At 41.3% G+C, this 15,735-nt stretch overlaps 1 protein-coding gene and 1 pseudogene across 2 annotated transcripts in view; both read right to left on the bottom strand.

The window, feature by feature from the left end:
* NAA15 (N-alpha-acetyltransferase 15, NatA auxiliary subunit) overlaps positions 1-15,735 on the bottom strand; it is a 112,473-nt gene that overhangs the window by 84,778 nt on the left and 11,960 nt on the right. The window lies entirely within an intron of this gene.
* Positions 1,164-1,613, bottom strand: LOC128587732 (28S ribosomal protein S18c, mitochondrial-like; annotated as a pseudogene).

The following is a 15,735-nucleotide window of genomic DNA, read 5'->3' as shown; positions in this document are numbered from 1 at the left end:
ATGATAATCTAAACTTCTGATGTGAAATCAGACACTTCATATTTAATGACCTAGTACCTCAATGTAATAAAAGCTATATATGAAAATCTTACAGTGAAAACTATAGTAAATAGTGAAAGACTGAAAGCTTTTCCTTTAAGACCTTCTAGAACAATACATGGATGCCCATTTTCTTGCCACTTCTACTCAACATAGTACTGGAAGTCCAAGCCAAAGCAGTTAAGCAACAAAAAGAAATAAAGGCTCGACACCTGTAGCACAGCAGTTACGGCTCCAGCCACATAAGCTGGCGAGTTCAAACCCAGCCTTGGCCAGCTAAACAACAAAGACAACTATAACAAAAAAATAGCCAGGCATTGTGGCAGGGACCTGTAGTCCCAGCTACCTGGGAGGCTGGGGCAAGAGAATTGCTTAAGCCCAAGAGTTTGAGGTTGCTGTGAGCTGTGACGCCACAGTACCCTACCAAGAGTGACACAGTGATACTCTGCCTCAAAAAACTTAATAAATGGGCTCAGCGTCCATGGCACAGTGGTTACGGCGCCAGCCACATACACCGAGGCTGGGGGGTTTGAACGCAGGCCAGGTAAGCAACGATGACAACTGCAACAAAAAATGGCCAGGCGTTGTGGCAAGTGCCTGTGGTCCTGGCTGCTTGGGAGGCTGAGGCAAGAGAATCGCTTGGGTCCAAGAGTTTGAGGTTGCTGTTTGAGTCACGGCACTCTACCAAGGGCAGTACAGTGGGACTCTGTCTCAAAAAAAAGAAAAGAAAGAAAGAATAAAAATAAATAAATAAAAACCCTCCAAATTGAAAAGGAAGAAGTGATATGATACTGTTTACAGATGATATGATCTTACATCTAGAAAACCCTAAAAGATTCCACAAATAGGTATTAGAACATATAAAGGAACTCGGCAAAGTAGAAAGATAAAAAAGGTCAATACACAAAGAACCCAAGAGACAGACTTCCAACTTGGGCCTTCCCCTTTGCCAGAAGCTCTGGTGTTTTTTACTCCTTCCGAATAAAAGATGGTTTTTACTTCCTTTCTAATAAAAATCCTATCTCACCACTGAGGGAAAAAAAAGTCAACACAAAAATCAGCTGCCATTTCTTTTCTTTTTCTACTGTAAAATAAGTTTACTGGTGGTAACATGTCACTTATTCTCAATACTTGATGTTGCAAACATTAGGGTCTTTGAGATACGCAGGACCCTTACATGTAACTGGCATGAACCCCATTATTTGAGCTCTTTTAATTGCTTTTGTGATTTCTTTCTGTTTCTTCCCACAAAGACCTGTTATGTGCCTTCCATAAATGCATCCAGTAAATGAAAGAAATAAACTGGGACAAAAGCTATATATTCTTATAATCTACACATTCTCCACACAAGATATATTTCTTAGGAGGCTCCTTTTAAGGATTTACCATCGCAACAGGCATGTCCTCATTGCTGGTTTCCTGCTTATACTGTGAACAACCTCTGCTCCACAGCACTAAATGCCAGGACGTGTGAAACAGAAAAAAGCTGTTACCAAGCTTGTCAACTTTTTCCTCCCTAGAACACTACAAACCATAGTTGCCACGCAATTCTCCTTTCCTCCTCCTGCGGCCATTTCTATACACTAAAAACAAACAGCAAAAAAGGAAACTAAGAAAATTCCACTTACGATAGCATCGAAAAGAATAAAATACTTAGGAATTAACATAACTGAGGTGAAGTGTTTGTGAAATGAAAACTATAAAAACATTTCTGAAAGAAATTAAAGACATAAATACAGCAAATGGAAAGACATCTTAAGTTTACAGATTAGAAGATTTAATATTATTAAAATCTCAATACTACCTAAACAATCGACACATTTAATGAAATCTCTATGGAATTATCAATGCCTTTTTAACAGAAGCAGAAAAACTCATCCTAGAATTCATATAGAATTTCAATAGACCACTAATAGCCAAAACTAGTAGGGGGGTGGGAACCAGCAAGGCTAGATTTATACTTCCTACAGAACTTACAGTAAAAAAAAAAAAAAAGCTACAGTAATTAAAACAGCGTGGTGCTGGCATAAAGACAGGCATATAGACCAATGAAATAGAGTCCAGAAATAAACCTTAGCTAGTATCAAATGATTTTCTGAAACAGTGCCAAAACAATTCATTGTCAGAAAAGACAGTCTTTTCAACATATGGTGCCAGGAAAACTGAGTATCTGATGCAAAAGAATGAAGTCAGACCCTCACCTAACACCATATATAAAAATTAATTCAAAATAGACCCACTGTCTAAATGGAAGACCTAAAACTGTAATACTCTCCATAAAAAAACAAAGAAAAAAAGCTTCTAAATGGCCGGGCATGGTAGCTCACGCCTATAATACCAACACTCTGGGAAGCCAAAGTGGGTGGATTGCCTGAGCTCATAAGTTTGAGACTGGCCTGAACAAGAGCAAGACCCCATCCCTAAAAACTGGCCGAGCGACGTGACAGGCGCCTGTAATCCCAGCTACTTGGGAGACTGAAGCCCAAGAGTTTGACGTTGCTGTGAGCTCTGACACCATGGCATTCTACCAAGGGCAACAAAGTGAAACTGTCTCAAAAAAAATAAATAAAAATAAAGTTTTTGCATAAAAATTCATGTTGACATTGTGTCACTATCAACAGAGTAAAAGGCCAACTTGCAGACTAGGAGAAAATAATCACAAATCATGTATCTGAAAAGAGATTGATATCTAGAATATATAAAGAACTCAACCAAAAAACCTTAATTCATATAAAAATGGGCAAACAACTTGAATAGACATCTCAAAAGATATACTATAAGCATATGAAAATGTGTGTAACACCATTCAATATTAGGAAAATACAAATCAAAACTATGCATCTCATTAGAATGGTTACCATTAAATAAATAAAAAATCCAGAAAATAACAAACGTTGGTCAGGATGGAAAGGAATTGGAATCCTGTGCACTGTTGACGAGAATGTAAAACAATACAGCCACTATGGAAAACAGTGTACCAGTTGCTCAAAAAATTAAAAATAGAATTACTACATGATCCAGCAATTCTAATCCCCTGGGTATATACCACAAAGAATTGAAAGCAGGATCTCAGAGAGGTATTTGAATACCCATGTTCCTGTCAACATTATTCACAATAGCTAAAACATGGAAGCAACTCAGGAATCCATTGATAGATAAACTGATAAATACGGCATATACAATGGAATATTATTCAGTCTTTTTTTTTTTTTTTGTAGAGACAAGAGTCTCTCATTTTATTGCACTCGGTAGAGTGCCATGGCATCACACAGCTCACAGCAACCTCCAACTCCTGGGCTTAGGCAATTCTCTTGCCTCAGCCTCCCGAGTAGCTGGGACTACAGGCGCTCGCCACAAGGCCTGGCTATTTTTTGTTGCAGTTTGGCCGGGGCCGAGTTTGAAACTGCCACCCTCGGTATATGGGGCCAGCACTCTACCACTGAACACAGGCACTGCCCCCAATATTATTCAGTCTTAAAAAGAATTCTGCAGTGTGCTACAATTTGGATAAATCTTTTTTTTTTTTTTTTGAGACAGAGTCTCAAGCTGTTGCCCTGGGTAGAGTGCCCTGGCATCACAGCTCACAGCAACCTCCACTCCTGGGCTCAAGCGATTCTCTTCCCTCCACCTCCCAAGTAGCTGGGATTACAGGTGCCCGCCACAACGCCCGGCTATTATTTTTGGTTACAGCCATCATTGTTGTTGGGCGGGCCCGGGCTGGATTCGAACCCATCAGCTCAGGTGTATGTGGCTGGCACCTTAGCTGCTTGAGCCACAGGCGCCACGCCAATTTGGATGAATTTTAAAGGCATTATATAAGTGAAATAAGCTAGTCACAAAAAGAAATACATGGTATACTTATACTTATATGAAATACTTAAAGTAGTCAAAATCATAGAGACAACAAGTATAATGGTTGTTGCCAGAGGCTGGGGATAGAGGAAAATCGGTTACTGTTTAATGAGTATAGTTTCCATTTTGCAAAACAAAAAGAGTTCTGGAAATGGATGGTACTAATGGTTGTAAATACGAATGCACTTAATATCACTGAACTGTACACTTAAAATAGTTAAGATAATGAAAAATATAAGCTTACTTGCTTGTTTTTTAAAAAAAAATCCCATTCAAAACTACCACTAGAGTTTATTCTACAAAACAATATGGGAGAAAGATACCATGACAAAAATGTTAGTTTTTCTTTTTGTCTTTTTATTTATTTATTTATTTTTGAGACAGAGTCTCACTTTATTTGCCCTTGGTAGACTGCCGTTGCGTCACACAGCTCACAGCAACCTCCAACTCCTGGGCTTAGGTGATTCTCTTGCCTCAGCTTCCCAAGTAGCTGGGACTACAGGCACCACCACAACGCACAGCTACTTTTTTAGAGATACGGTCTCACTCTTGCTCAAGTTGATCTCAAACTGTGGAGCTCAGGCAATCTGCTGGCTTCGGCCTTCCAGAGTGCTGGGATTACAGGCGTGAGCCACTTCATGGGCCTCATGACATGATTCTTAATGCTATCTTCTGAACCAAACAAGCTGGCTTAAACTAAGTTTCTAAGGAACTTACTACGCTTTTATTCAGGGAAGAGAGATGCAAAATATTACGTACAATGTGAGTATATGTTTCCCATAGATTCATTTATAACGGGTTTTATAAAATGGCATGGTGGACTGACACACTTAGTTCTCCACAATACAATCACTACATTAAATAAAAAGCCTAAATTCCCTTATACAAAACTATTATGTTTAAAAAGTTCTTGGTGAATAGGAAATGAATGCCAGAGTATTCTATCTGTCCTCCTGCCTATAAATAACATGGGTATATGTTAGGTCAAAATTCAACTTAGATTCAAGGCTGTGCGAGGTGGCTCACACTTATAATCCTATCGCTCTGGAAGGCCAAGGCATGCAGTTCGCCTGAGCTCATGGGTTCAAGACCAGCCTGAGCAACAGCAAGACCCCGTCTCTAAAAATACCCGGGAATTGCAGTGTGCACTTGTAGTTCCAGCTACTTGGAAGGCTGAGGCAAGAGCCCAAGAATTTGCCGGGCTCGGTGGCTCACACCTGTAATCCCAGCACTGTGGGAGGCTGAGGAGGGAGAATTGCTTGAGCTCAGGAGTTCGAGACTCACCTGAGTGAGAGTTAGACCCTGATTCATGAAAAAAATGGAAAAACCCAGCCTGGCACCACAGCGAGCACCTGTAATCCCAGCGGCTTCTGGAGGCTGAGGCAGCAGGATGCCCATAGCCTGAGTCTGAGGTTGCAGTGAGCTACGATCCCACTGCATTCTGCTCAGGGGCATAGGGGGGGACTCTGTCTCAACAACAAAAAATAAAAGCAAAGAAATCAAAAATAAGGAAATTAAAAAAAAAAAAAAAAAGCCCATGAATTTGAAGTTGCTATAAGCTATGACACCATAACACTCTACAGAAGGTGACAAAGCGAGACTCTGTCTCAAAAAAAAAATTTTTTTAACTTAGTTTCAAAAATAGTAGGACACTGGCTCGGCACCCGTACCACAATGGTTATGGCACCAGCCACATACACCGAGGCTGGCAGATTCGAACGTGGCCCAGGCCTGCTAAATGATGACAACTGCAACAAAAAATAGCGGGGCATTGTGGCGGGCGCTTCTAGTCTCAGCTACTTGGGAGGCTGAGGCAAGAGAATCACTTAAGCCCAAGAGTTTGAGGTTGCTGTGAGCTATGACATCACAGCACTCTAACCAGGGCGACAGCTTGAAACTGTCTCAAAAAAAAAAATACTAGAACACTATAGGCTACTGTATTCTACCAGAAATTAAAATTTAAAATATTAGCTCAGCACCTATAGCTCACCGGCTAGGGTACCATCCACATACACAGGAGCTGGCGGGTTCAAATCCAGGCAGGGCCTGCCAAACAACAGTGACACCTACAACAAAAAATAGCGAGGTGTTGTAGCGGGCACCTGTAGTCCCAGCTACTTGGCAGACTGAGGTAAAAGAATCACTTAAGCCCGAGAGTTTGAGGTTGTTGTGAGCTGTGATGCCACAGCACTCTACCCAGTATGACAAAGTGAGACTTTGTCTCAAAAAAAAAATTAAAATATTAATACTGTGCTACAGAAACAATGAAGCAAAGAAGCAAAACAAAATGTAATTAAAACAGACATAATTGTTCTAATAGATCATAAAATCCCCATGTGCTAAATTCTGGCATCATACACTCTGTGACTTCTGCTCCCAAGTGTGCAGGAATAACAGATACCCAGATCAGGGTACCAACGCGCATAAAACTGAAAAGTAAATATTAAATAACTATTATCAACTGTTGGGCGAAAGCCAACACAGCACGGTAGTTGAGAAGAGAAGCAAAGTAAATCCCAAGAAAATCCCTGTTCATGCCTTAAAGGCATCTTCCCGACTGCAGAAGAGAGGGAAAACCTAAACAGAAATCAGCAGTTTCACTGATCAGAGCAGACATGAGTTGAAAACTGCTAAAATAGCTGGAATTCATGGGGCAGGATACCAGAGAGAACTACACACAGAAGAGGCTTCAGGAATCTGCACAGGAAAATTTGGTCAAATACTAAGCAGACCGAGTACACAACAAGAGTCTCCTAAACTAGACAAAGAACAATGAGTCTAACAACTAGCAACTAACATGGCTAGGAGGCATCTGAATTCCAACTATCCAGGATTCAGAAAGCCTAGAACAGGCGTCCTCAAACTGCGGCCCGCGGGCCTCATGAAGCAGTGTGAATTGTATTTGTTCCCGTTTTGTTTTTTACTTGAAAATAAGATATGTGCAGTGTACACAGGAATCTGTTCACAGTTGTTGTTTTTTTTTTTTTTAACTATAGTCCAGCCCTCCAATGGTCTGAGGGACAGTGAATTGGCCCCCTGTTTAAAAAGTTTAAGGACGCCTGGCCTAGAACTTGAAGAATAAGGCTAATCTAGACACACTCTTATTTTTTTTGGAGACAGGGTCTCACTGTGTTACTCAGACTGAGTTCAGGGGTAATCACAGCTCACTTCAACGTCCAATTCCTAGGCTCAGCCTCCTAATTAGATAGGACTATAGGTGCTTGCCACTATACCTCGTGAAGCTTTCTATTCTTTGTGGAAATGAGTTCTCACCATGTGTCCAGTCTGGTCTTGAACTCCTGGACTCAAATGATCTTCCTGCCTCAAGCTCCCAAAGCACTGGGATTACATGCATGAGGCACCACACTTGGCCAAGATCCACTTTTTTTTTCTTTTGAGATGGAGTCTCACTTTGTCATCCTCAGTAGAGTGCCGTGGTGTCATAGCCCACAGCAACCTCAAACCCTTGGGCTCAAGCAATTCTGTTGCCTCATCTTCCCAAGAAGCTGGAACTACAGGCGCCCACCACATTACCCAGCTATTTTTAGAAACAAGGTCTCGCTCTTGCTCAGGCTGGTCTCAAATGTGTGAGCTCAGGCAATCTACCCACCTTGGCCTCCCGGAATGCTAAGGTTACAGAAGTGAGCACCTCACCTGACCCACCTAGACCAACTTTTATCAAACAAGCCTTGCAAAGGCAAAGGTTGATGCACAAGCAAATTAACCACCTGCCAAAACAAAACTCTATCAAGAAATTCAACAGGGGGGTGGCGCCTGTGGCTCGGTGGGTAAGGCGCCGGCCCCATATACCGAGGGTGGCGGGTTCAAACCCGGCCCCGGCTGAACTGCAACCAAAAAATAGCTGGGCATTGTGGTGGGCGCCTGTAGTCCCAGCTACTCGGGAGGCTGAGGCAAGAGAATCGCTTAAGCCCAGGAGTTGGAGGTTGCTGTGAGCTGTGTGATGCCATGGCACTCTACCGAGGGCCATAAAGTGAAACTCTGTCTCTACAAAAAAAAAAAAAGAAATTCAACAGGGGCTCAGTGCCTGTAGCTCAGTGAGTAGGGCGCCAGACACATACACCCAGGCTGGCAGGTTTGAGCACGTCCCAGGTCTGCTTAGCAATGACAACTGCAAGCAAAAAACAGCTGGGCATTGTGGTGGGCACCTGTGGTCCCAGCTACTTGGAAGGCTGAGGCAAGAGAATCAATCGCTTAAGCCAGCAGTTCTCAACCTGTGGTCACGACCCCTTTGTAACAATGAAAATACATCGCAGCATTAGGAAGGTTGAGAATCACTGGTAAGCCCAAGAGTTTGAGGTTGCTGTTAGCTATGACACCACAGCACTCTGCTGAGGGCAACATGGTGAGACTCTGTCTCAAAATAAATAAATAAATAAAAGATAGAGACTTTAAATCTTTTGTATTAACCTAAATGGAGTTGAAGAACATTCTCCTTAGTAAAGTATCACAAGAATGGAAAACCAGGCTGGGCTAGGTGGCTCACACTTGTAATCCTAGCACTCTGGGAGGCCAAGGCAGGTGGATTCCCTAAGCTCAGGTTCAAGACCAGACTGTGACAGGGCAAGACTGCATCTCTAAAAATAGCCGGGCATTGTGGTGAGAGTCTGTAGTCCCTGCTACTTGGGAGACTAAGGCAACAGAATTGCTTGAGCCCAAGAATTTGCTGTTGCTGTGACCTGTGACCCAAGAGCACTCTACCCAGGACAGCTTGAGACTGTCTCAAAACAAAAAAAAAAAAAGGAAAGAAAGAAAACTTAAAGAAAAGGTCTTCTGGTGGACATTAACTATATTTAATTACACAGAATTAAATCTAAAGCAAAAGTGTTGAAGATGGCTTGGTGCCCGTAGCTCAGTGAGTAGGGCACCAGCCACATACACCGAGGCTGGTGGGTTCGAGCCCGGCCAGGGCCTGCTAAACAGCAATGACAACTGCAACCAAAAAACAGCCAGGCATTGTGGCGGGCGCCTGTAGTCCCAGCTGTCTGGGAGGCTTAGACAAGAAAATCCCTTAAGCCCAAGAGTTTGAGGTTGCTGTGAGCTGTGATTCCATACGACTCTACTGAGGGCAACATAGTGAGACTCTGTCTCAGAAAAAAAAAAAAAAGAAGTGTTGAAGATGGAAGAATAGTATGCAAAATGACAAGATCTCACAAAGTTCAAAATAGCTTCAAAAAGTCACAAGAAAAGAGGTGGAGGGGAAAAAAAAGAAAGTAATCATTCATTAATTCACATTGATTCTAACAAAATTAGACTCAGTGACTTTAAAGCTGATAAATCAAATAGTAGTAGCCTAAATAAGATAAAAGGGACTAAAGGAATTAAAGGTATAAAGGTAACTAACAAAAAAATATAAACTTAACCAAAAAAACAAATACACACACACACCACGGAAAGCTATTCAGCCATAAGATGGAGACTTTCCATCTTTTGTATTAACCTGGATAGAGGTGGAGAACATTCTCTTTAGTAAAGTATCAGAAGAATGGAAAATCAAGTATCCAATGTACTCAATACTAATATGAAGCTATTAGACAAACTAATACATGCCCATACAAGAGAAAAACTCAATTTAATTCAAGTTGGGAGAAGAAGAGAGTAGGGAGGGATTGGTGTCCTCCCACACAATGGGCACAATGTAAGAGTATATGGCATACCTCCTAGGTGCAGGACAGAACTACAATGGGGACCTTACTCAATAAATACAAACATTATAACCTAATCACTTGTACTCTCATATTAATCTGAATTTTTTTTAAAAAAGCAAAATAAAGCAAAAAAGAAATCAACAGAATACAAGACACACACTAAGTATAACAAAAAAATGATGACATCAATTCACTGAAAAAGCTAAAGTTCAGGGTGGTGCCTGTGGCTCAAGGAGTAGGGCGCCAGTCCCATATGCCGGAGGTGGTGGGTTCAAACCCAGCCCCAGCCAAAAGCCACAAAAAAAAAAAAAAAAAAAAGCTAAAGTTCATAATAAACTAATCTGCAATAAAGCAAGTACTAATACACGTGCCTTACCATTCGCCAGGCACTTTCGAACATATCTCACTTTTTAATCTGTGAGGCAGGTGAGAAAAGCACTGTTTTTTCTTTTTACTCAATTTGTCAAATAAGTCTTAAAGATGATAAGTGATAAAATAGTCAGGATTCAAACTTTCCAGTTCTCAATCTATTGTTCTTCCTCCATTGAGTATCTAAACTACTTCAAAACACAAACTTCAGAAATATGGGATATTTTATTTCGTTAAGTTTAAAACATTAGCCTCCCCATAAAAAACTTCAGAACAAATTAGCCTCTGATAAGAGCTTCCCAAAGAAAAAGTTGGAAGAAGTTTAAGTCTCCTGGGTTATATTTACTGGCAGTAGCAACCAATAAGGCAAAAAATGTGACACTGGCCAGGTGGGTGGCTCACGCCTGTAATCCCAGCACTCTGGGAAGCTGAGGCAGCTGCATTGCTTGAGCTTACAAGTTTGAGACTAGCCTGAGCAAGAGTGAGACCCCCCCCCTTCTCTAAAAAAACTAGCTGGGCATTGTGGTAGGCGCCAGTCGCCCCAGCTATTTGCAAGGCTGAGGCAAGAGGATCGCTTGAGCCCAGGAGTTTGAGCCACAAGTCCACAGCACTCTACCAGGGCCACAAAGTGAGACAATGTACCTCAGTTATTACAGTGCCAGCCACATAGGCCAGTGGGTTGGAACCCGGCCCTGGCCAGCTAAACAATGACAACTGCAACAAAAATTAGCAGGCGTTGTTCCCAGTGCTTGTAGTCCCAGGTACTTGGGAGGCTGAGGTGGGAGAATCATTTAAGTGCAAGAGTTTGAGGTTGCTGTGAGCTGTGACACCACAGCACTCTACCGAGGGTGGCATAGTGAAACTATGTCTCAAATAAACAAAGAAATAATAAGAAAAAATGTGACACCTACTCAGGTACTAGATGCAGGAAGACCAGGACTGGCTCTTGTTTAGTAAACAGCCATACGTCAGAGTCAAGCAGAGCTACCCAAACAAGCTATGCGATCTCTACAAGTCTAAGTTAGATAATGTACAAATTGTGCTATACTGCTTATTTTGAAAACACACATTTGATATACTAGGGAACATTTTGAGCATTTCAAATTTTATTTTTGCGCCTGTGAAGTATCTGCCAGAAACACAAGATGAACACAGAAAACAGCACCCAGCTAAAACAAGTGTCACAAGCATGCAGCAGCAGACAGGCACACACGTCAAACATCTACCTACTAGATCAGTTCACCTTATAAGCCACAATGAACCACACCCGTCCACATCTGATGTTACAACTTTCCATCAGATTTCAGATAATTTTCCTCCTATCACTTCACAATTAATTCACAAACAATCCTTCATTTCTTTCTTTTTCACTTCACCCATCTGCATGCTGAGAAGAACTGCAACCTTTCAGACGTCCACTTTCACAAGCAAACTTCAGGTCTTTTTCAAGATAAAGTGCAATGTTTACATCGTAGTATCAATGTATTTGTTAACCATTTAACATACATAAAAATGTGCTACAATCTTTTTTTTTTTTTTTTTTTGTAGAGACAGTGTCTCACTTTATGGCCCTCAGTAGAGTGCCGTGGCCTCACACAGCTCACAGCAACCTCCAACTCCTGGGCTTAAGCGATTCTCTTGCCTCAGCCTCCCGAGTAGCTGGGACTACAGGCGCCCGCCACAACACCCGGCTATTTTTTGGTTGCAGTTTGGCCGGGGCCGGGTTTGAACCCGCCACCCTCAGTATATGGGGCCAGCGCCCTACCGACTGAGCCACAGGCGCCGCCCTTTATTAAATTCTTATCTTTGTTTTCAATCTGTTACTACTGTTTCAAAATGTTGTGCCCAATCCCACTTTTTCACAGAAGCCCTATAGTTTTTACTGCATGATTTTGCAAAGTGCAGCAACTTTCAGAAACCTGTATGTCCTGATATAGGAAAACTGCCTGTATCTACAGCAATCGGAAATATACTTTTAATAATATAGTCATAAGTATTGCTTATACTTATTATAATTTCCTTTTTTATTCCCCTAAAACAGTCTTGCTCTATCTCCCAGACTAAAGCACAGCGAGCACATCATAGCTCACTGCAGCCTGTCCTGGGCTCAAGTGATCCTCCCATGTAAGACTCCCCACTCTCAACTCCTATAGTTGGGACTACAGGAATGCTCAGCTAATTTTTTAAAATAATTTTTGTAAAAAGAAAAAAATAATAATAAAATAATAATTTTTGTACAGAAGGGGTTTCACTGTGTTGCCCAGGATGGTCAAGGACTCCTGGCTTCAAACGAATCTCCCGCCTTACCCTAAATTATACTTTTCTTAAACAAGTGTCACAAGGTTTGTATCAGCTAACATGTAAAAAGCCTAAAATAAAATATGGCTCAAAATAAATATTAAAAAAATACTGGTTTAGAACATTATTCCCTTCTAAAGATTCTGACTCAGTTCCCAAGCACCAATAATCAAAGGTAATCTTGGAATACCCAAAGAGATCTCTGAAAAACATACAGCATCATTTTAAGTATAAGCCATTATTTCATGAGTGGGGAAAAAGAAGTTTTTGAATCAGAACCACAACCGTGTGTAAAAGTAGACAACTGCTAGACTCCCCCCTACCCAGGGTCAGGTCTGTTTTGGTTTGTTTTTTTTTTTTTTTTTTTTTTTTTGAAGACAGAGTCTCATTATGTCATCCTCAGTAGAGTACAATGACGTCACAGCTCACAGCAACCTCAAACTCTTGGGCTTAAGTGATTCTCTTGCCTCAGCCTCCCATGTAGCTGGGACTACAGGTGCCCGTCACAACATCTGGCTGTTTTTTGTTGCAGTTGTCATTGTTGGTTAGCTGGCCCGGGACGGGTTCTAACTTCAGTGTATGTAGCTGGTGCCATAACCACCGTGTTACATACAGGCACGGAGCCCAGGTCTGTATCTTTTTTTCAAGTCTGTATTTTTCAAAACAAACTTTTATTTCTCCTTTATGTAATCAGATAAAACTCTTACAGATGCTACACAGGAATGTTTAAACAATATCCTTTGTAATAAAAATCAAATGGAATCTTCGGGCGGCACCTGTCGCGCAATGGGTAGGGCGCTGCCCATATACTGAGGGTGGCAGGTTGAAACCCAGCCGGGGCCAAACTGCAACAAAAAATAGCCAGGCATTGTGGTGGGGGCCTGTAGTCCCAGCTACTCGGGAGGCTGAGGCAAGAGAATCATTAAACCCAGGAGTTGGAGGTTGCTGTGAGCTGAGACGTTATAGCACTCTACAGAGGGCGATAAAGTGAGACTCTGTCTCTAAAAAAAACACAACAAATGGAATCTTTAAGATTAAAAATATTGGGGGAAGCAGAAAGAGGGACGGAGGGAGGGGGGTTGGGCCTTGGTGTGTGTCACACTTTATGGGGGCAAGACATGATTGCAAGAGGGACTTTACCTAACAATTGCCATCAGTGTAACCTGGCTTATTGTACCTTCAATGAATCCCCAACAATAAAAAAAATATATATATATATATATATAAAAGAAAAAAAAAGATTAAAAATATTACCGGCTTAGGGTGGCACCTATGGCTCAAAGGAGTAGAGCACCGGCCCCATATGCCAGAAGCCAGAGGTGGTGGGTTCAAACTAGCCCTTGGCCAAAAAACATAATATATATATATATATATATACACACACATATATATTACTGGCTTCAAATAATATAGTTTCTCAGGAAGCTTTAGTAGAAATTTCAAATTACCTCAATTGAAGAATTCTTCATATTACACTAACCAACATAATTTCAGTGGAGTAAAGCATATCAGAGAACAACAACATTAACCTGTCCATCACTTATTTCTAGGCTGCAATTCTTTTTTTTTTTTTTTTTGAGACAGTCTCAAGCTGTCACCCTGGTTAGAGTGCCATGGTGTCACAGCTCACAGCAATCTCAAACTCTTGGGCTTAAGTGATTCTTTTACCTCAGCCTCCTAAGTAGCTGAGACTACAGGTGCCCACTACACTGCCTGGCTATTTGTTGTTGTTGTTGTTGTTGTTGCAGTTGTCATTGTTGTTTTAGCTGGCCCTGGCAGGTTCAAACCTTCCAGCCTTAGTGTATGTGGCCGGCACCCTTACTCACTGAGCTATGGGTGCCACCCCTGCAATTATTATTTTACTTTTAAAAAGCAAGGAATGATTGATTTTATTAAATCAAAAGTTTAAGAAATTATCTTAACACCAGAGTAAGCAGTGAACAATATATAATTTCATATCTTACCTAGGAGGAAAAAACAATATGCAACAAGTTAGGCTAGTTTTTTTTTAAGTTACACTTTCAACACAAGTTTGTACAGCATGCATCATAAAACAGCTTAGATGTTTAAGTGTACAGCTGATGTGGCAGGGAAATTTCCAGAAGTCAAGAAGACAAACAGCATAAAATCCTGTCCACACCCTAGCATTTATACTGACAACTATCACTCTTAATTTAAACTTCACTTGCTCTTCTTACTATCAGAACAGGCAACTGACATTCTTTGCAGAACCATTTTTCATAAAGAATCTAAGTATTTCTGTCTTCAACATGGATACTGCCGGGTGGTGCCTGTGGCTCAGTCGGTAGGGCCCCGGCCCCATATACCGAGGGTGGCGGGTTCAAACCCAGCCCCAGCCAAACTGCAACCAAAAAATAGCCGGGCGTTGTGGCGGGCGCCTGTAGTCCCAGCTACTCGGGAGGCTGAGGCAAGAGAATCGCTTAAGCCCAGGAGTTGGAGGTTGCTGTGAGCTGTGTGAGGCCATGGTACTCTACTGAGGGCCCTAAAGTGAGACTCTGTCTCTACCAAAAAAAAAAAAAAAAACATGGATACTGCCTGTGAACAGGTAGCAAAGTTGTATTTAGCTATGACTACTGAGGGTTGGCTAAACTCAATGCCTCGTTAAAGTGACTTGGTCTCTCTCCCACACCAGCTTCCCAATATCCCTTCCCAAATTCCAAGAATTAAACTTGATATTCTGAATTTTCTGAGAAAAAACTCGTAAAACAATAAATGTTTTTCTTTCTTTTTTTTTTAAACAGAGGTGGTCTCCACTGGGCCGGTAACTCACATCTGTAATCCCAGCACTCTGGAAGACCAAGCAGGGAAGATCACTTGAGCTCACAGAGTTTGAGACCAGCCTGAGCAAGGAGAGGGAGAAGAAGAAAAGGTCTTATTATGACAAGGCTGTAAGTACAGTGGCAATTCATAGATCAACAATTGCAAACTATAACCTTGAACTCCTGGGTTCAATCAATCCTCTGCCTCAGCCTCCCTAGTAGCTGGGACTACAGGAGTACCATAGCACCTAGTGCTTTTAACATTTTATGTTTCTGTTTCATATCATATATAGTGGTCCTCAATCCGGGCTTTGTATCAGAATCAGTTGTATAACTTCATGAAATGGCATATTACTAAGTCTTACTACACACAAATTCTCAGAACAAACTCTTTAATCCTGATACCATTTACCTTTAGATGCCAAAACAACCAAAAAAGGAACAATAAAATGTTCCTCTTATTATGCTTTTGTAATGAAACAAAGGACATGTAAACAAATTAACACTATGATTCACTCATAAGTGAAACTCCCAAAGATAAAACAGGTTCTGCCCAGTAAAAAATTATCTCCTATAATAATGTCCTCAACACAATGCCAAGGCCCAATTTAACTTTCTTCTTCAAAAATATTTATCCAGGCACACAATCCAAATACATTTATTGCCCGTAATCACTTCTTTAACAACCATGCAACAAATATTCATTAAACATCTACTATGGTACATCAGTT

The sequence above is a fragment of the Nycticebus coucang genome, chromosome 1, assembly GCF_027406575.1.
Source record: "Nycticebus coucang isolate mNycCou1 chromosome 1, mNycCou1.pri, whole genome shotgun sequence".
Classification (NCBI taxonomy): domain Eukaryota; kingdom Metazoa; phylum Chordata; class Mammalia; order Primates; family Lorisidae; genus Nycticebus; species Nycticebus coucang.
The sequence above is the reverse complement of the archived record's forward strand: the minus strand, read 5'-3'. Positions and strand labels throughout refer to the sequence as shown.